A 5,045-nucleotide genomic window follows, 5' to 3' on the forward strand; every position below is an offset into this window, starting at 1 on the left:
TCGGCGCCGCCGCCCGCGTTCCCACGCTCGCCGCCGCGCTCGGGGGATGCGGCCGCGGGCTCGGGCGCCGGCGCGGGTCTAGGGCCGGGGCGGGTCCGGCGTGCCGAGCGGCGGCCGCGCGGGCCAATGGGCGTGGGAGGGCAGCCGGGGCCGCCCAATGGGCGCGGACGCGCCGCCAGCACCGCCCAATGGGCGCGGCCCGTCCGGCCCGCCTTCTTCGAAGCGCTCAGCTTTCCGAGAAATCACTTTGCGCAGGGGCGGCCGCTGACGGTCCGGGTGCCCTTCCGGGGTCCGCGCTGGGGGTCCCGGGGGCGGCGCGGGACGGGGGTGTCCGCAGGAATTCCCGCGGGGCCGCGGGGGCGTCCTTGCGGCCAAGTCAAGGGCAGGGAGGGTGGTGGGTGTCGGATGGCGGAAGTCAAGGCGCTGCCAGACGCCCGGGGCGAGGCGGGGGTCGGACGCTGGAGGTCAGGGCATAGCCGGGGCCTCGGGGCAGAGGCAGAGGTCGGATCTTGGAGGTCAGACTCTCTGGGGCTGCGGCCGGGCTCAGATACCAGAGCCAGAGCTCTGGGATGGATGATGGGTGTCAGGCCGCACGGATCCGGGCCGAGGTGGACGTCCTTGGAAGTCACGGCTGGGATGGTGGCGGCCGAGAGGTCAGTGCTGCAGACGGCCTGTGGTCCCTGCACAGTGACCCCCCATCTCCGTGAGTGTGGCCCAAGTTCCTGGAGCTGCATGGGAGGCATCCCCCCACCAGGAGGAAGCCCCTAGTAACACGTCCAGACAGGGGCAAACTTTACACCTGACGTGTGGTTACTTATAGAACTGGTCCTAGATGACCAGTCGCCGGCAAGTGACCGGGAGTGTACAAAAAAAAGAAAAAGTGCCCAGCTATATAAAGGTATCTGAAACCATTGCCCTCTGAAGATCAGAAGTAAAAACAGGATTGTCTAGCATATTAGCGCTAGAATGTCCAATTAGGGAAGTTTTCATCATAAATTCTTTTCCCCAGGAAATGTCAATTGTGTTGAGGCAGGGTTCTCTGCGTGTCTGTGTCGTTTCCAGCCCCTCTGGGATGTTGGCTGGCATTTACTATATATGGGAGTAGAGTGGGGGGCAACCCTGGTGACGGAAGTGACAAAGGAAACCCTGGAGACAGAAGGAAAGGTTTCCCCACATTCAGGTGTGGGGCAGCCTTATAGGGAGAAGAATGGGAATCTTTGTTGACCAGTCATACACAAGGAGCAGTGTTTACTGAGCCACGTATTCACTAGGCTTTTCAAGAACCTATGAAAATGTTTGAGCCTGAAAAAGAAATTTTATTGGCCCCCAAATGCAAAGAGTACACTGCAAATTTGAAATTAATAAATGTTCAAAGAAAAGTCCCCAACACGTAACGTGCCAACTTCAAATTGTAATTTCTCTGCTGATAAACATTTGGTCGTATTTGAAAACCACATGGAAGTTAGAAATCACTTGGTAAGAATTTCCTAATACCATGATTGCCAGGAAGTCATAGCAATCATGAATTAAATGAGTTCCCTGTCGCCAAATAATTTCCCATGAAAACTCATTTTTCAAAGCTCAAATTCTTGAAGAGTGTTTGGATACTGTAGGAGTATTTTGATATGTTCGCTATGGTGTGGGACGAGCTTCCAGAACTCAGAAATTCTCTGAAGAGCCCGCATGCGTGTTTGTACTCCTATCTTTTCACCGACGCGCCCCTTCAGCCTGCCTAGATTTCCTTCCCGGTCAGGGTTGCTGCCCGCGGCACAAAGACGAGTGCTCAAACTTCCACTCGGCACTCCAGTTAGGTCAAGCGGGGGGCGCACAAAGACGGAGAAGTCAGCCCTGCAGCTGTCCCAGCGAGGATCGCCGGCAGTAGGTGTCACTATATACATACAGGAGCTGTTCACCATACACGGGCTGGCATTGAACCTGCTCCCGAAACCCCGCATTTTCAACGTGGTGACTCCTCACTGCCTGGGGACAACTTGTAACCTCAGCTGTTTAGTTCTGTTCCTATTTAATGAGCGTTGATGGAGCGACTGCTATGGGCTGGACACGGTGCCAAGGACAGGAGACCCAAAGAACAAAAGTGTCTCTGACCATTCCTGCCTCTCCCATGACCTGCCAGCACCTCATAATCCAGGGAAATTTCACCCTGGTCTCTGCAGCAGCCTACGCCTTGTCCTCTGTACCATGTCCCTGTGTGTCCTTGTCGCTGCGCCCCCAGCTTCAGCCTCTCCCTTGATGAGGGCTCCCCCGTGGTCTCACAGCACGTCCAGATGCTCATCCTGGCATCTGAAAACCACACCCTCCCAACCCGATGGATCGCAGCCTGTCTCCGCCGTCAGAACAGCACATTCTGCAGTGGGGCCCTGGTTCAGATCCAAGTTCCTGGCTCACTACATGTGTGCCCTTGAACAAATGACTTAACCTTCCTAACTTTTGGTTTCCCCGTCTGTACAATAGCGTTGATGAGAATATTATGATTGCTGATATTCAACTATTTTCTGCCCTACAGAAAAGGCAGTTTTGTATGGTCTGGCCTAGTCCTTCCTGCCTCTTAGGATTAGTGAGGGCGGCCTGAGACCACGGGGGTGCCGGGGAGGTTGGGGGTTCCGTAAGGGAATTGGCAAAGAGATTTCTCAGGGAGGAGCTTTTCATTTTCCATTCCCCACCTCTCCTTTGCACCTTCCAAGCCAGGCTTAGTGAGGGGTGTTCAAGAGAGCTCGAAAAGGTGCTTGCTGGGAGGACAGGTGTGGACTCCCGCCTGAGGAAGCCAGAGTCACCTGCGGGGGTGGGGGTGGGGGTTCTGCCTCCCGCCCTGGAAATCGACAGGTCTTGGCACCTGGCGCTTCTGATGTGCGGGTCACAGCCTGCAGCCCGTGCCTTTTACTGTTCGTCATCCACCAAAAACAAAACTTCAACAAATCTCTATTCATTTCCTAGGGCTGCTATAACATCATATACTTTCATTTCTGCAGGTCAGAAATCCAACGCGAGGGTCATGGGGCTAAGATCAAAGCGTCCACGGAACTGTGTTCCTTCATCTTTCCAGCTTCTTCCAGCCGTGTTCCTGGGCTTAGGGCCCTTTCCTGTGTCTTGAAAGCCCGATGGCCAGTTTCCACATCACATCACCTTGCCCTTCTCTTCTGCCTCCCTTGCCATAGATGGAATGTTTGTGCCTCCCCCTCACCATACATATGTTGAAATCCTAACCCCACGGGGACGGCATTAGGAGGTGAAGCCTTCGGGAGGTGACCAGGCCATGAGGGCGAGCCCTCGTGAACGGGAGTAGTGCCCTTGTGAAAGGGACTCCGGGAGCTCCCTTCCTCCCTCCACCGTGGGAGGACACAGCGCAAGCAGCTGTCTCGGAAGTGGGGCCTCACCAGACTCCAAATCTGCCAGCACCTTCATCGTGGACTTCCCAGCCTCGGAACTGTGAGAGACAAATGTGTGCTCTTTACCAGCCACCCAGTGTAGGTATTTTGTCATACCCGCCCGAACAAACTAAGACATCCCTCTCCCACATTTAAGTACCCCATGACTACGCGGGGCGTACATGCATCTCCCACCTGCATAATCCAGGACACTCTCCCTACCTAAGGCCAGCTGATTAGCAACTTCAGTTCCATCTGCAGCCATAATTTCCCTTTGCCGGTAAAGTGACACATTCCCGGGTGCCACAGATTAGGACGCAGGTGTCTCTGGGGCCATTATTCTGCTGCCACACCATCTGTAAGATCCAACTCAAGCCTAATTCTTTTTCTTCCTCCAACCTTTGACCCTCATTTTAAGCACATGGACGGCTCCAGCCACACTGAAATCTTTATAACATAATTTGGGACCTGATGTACACACTTATGAATGATTTCACTGAATTCTCCTTAAGATAAAGCATAAAATCTTATTCTGGGTTAGCACCCCTACTTAGCACAGCACTGAATTAGGGATGCCTTAAATAGACACGTGTGAGTTCACTGCGACTCACCACGGAGTTGTACTCACGGCCATGATGTATTAGAAGGAGAGGACCCAAAGCAAGATCAGCAAAGGGACAGGCATGCAGGCAAAGTCTGGGGGAGCATGCGCCGGCTTCCAGAGCCCTCTGTCGGGGGTCACACAGGACACGCTCAATCCCCCAGCAGTGCGTTGTGACAGCACGTGTGAAGTGTTGTCCACCAGGGATGCGCGCTAGGGACGGAGCACCCAGGGCTTTCCTGAGGGCTGGTCACGTGAGCATCCTCCTCTGTCTGGCCCCGACCCAAATCCCAGAGTCCCAGGAGGAAAGCAGGTGTTCTGCAGCAACCACATTGTTTGCATAGTGTCGGCACTGGGTGCCACTCTTATCAGCGCTGGGAGTTGGGGGTGGGGGGACCCTCCCCAAATCCACGCTCCCAGACGCCAGCTGAGGGCTGACCTGGCCAGCAGGCCTTTCTGGGGACCACGGTCTCAGCCCTGCCGTGTGAACTCCCTTCTGCACACGCTCTTAATTCGGAGGGCTTTACTGACGAACAGAAGCTCCACACGTGTTCCAAAGGTGCCTGTGCTCTACCTTACCTGCCATGAGCCGCCCGTGTCTACTTGTTAACGAGTGTGAGCTGTGCTTGCTCCCGCTTCCCAGGGGCCCGGTGTTCACAGGATGCTGGGAGTGAAGGCAGGTGGGATGCAGGCTTCCCGGGAGGACGAGCTGCAGCTGTCGGCCACATGGATCCCGACATGCACCCCTCGTTTCTCTGTCTTCCCGAGCTTGACTCCAGTGACCCCCCCAAGGACAGCTCTGGGCAGAGGAAACAAGTACCGTTTGGCATTTTTTCCTGATTACATATTTCCACGACGAGACCAACACATGACAACTCTAACGGAATTGATCCCCTTTGAGATGTCATACTGACTCTAACTTGAATTTTCTGCTTAAGACCACATCCACGTCGTAACTGGATCGCGCTCCTCTGAGGGCGGCAACACCAAATCAGAGAAGGTTGGCTCGTTGTGAGCCATGGTGCTAATGCTGCAACCGTGGATGGGCAGCCGGAGAGCTC

The sequence above is a fragment of the Phoca vitulina genome, unplaced genomic scaffold (assembly GCF_004348235.1).
Source record: "Phoca vitulina isolate PV1807 unplaced genomic scaffold, GSC_HSeal_1.0 scaffold56, whole genome shotgun sequence".
Taxonomy (NCBI): Eukaryota; Metazoa; Chordata; class Mammalia; order Carnivora; family Phocidae; genus Phoca; species Phoca vitulina.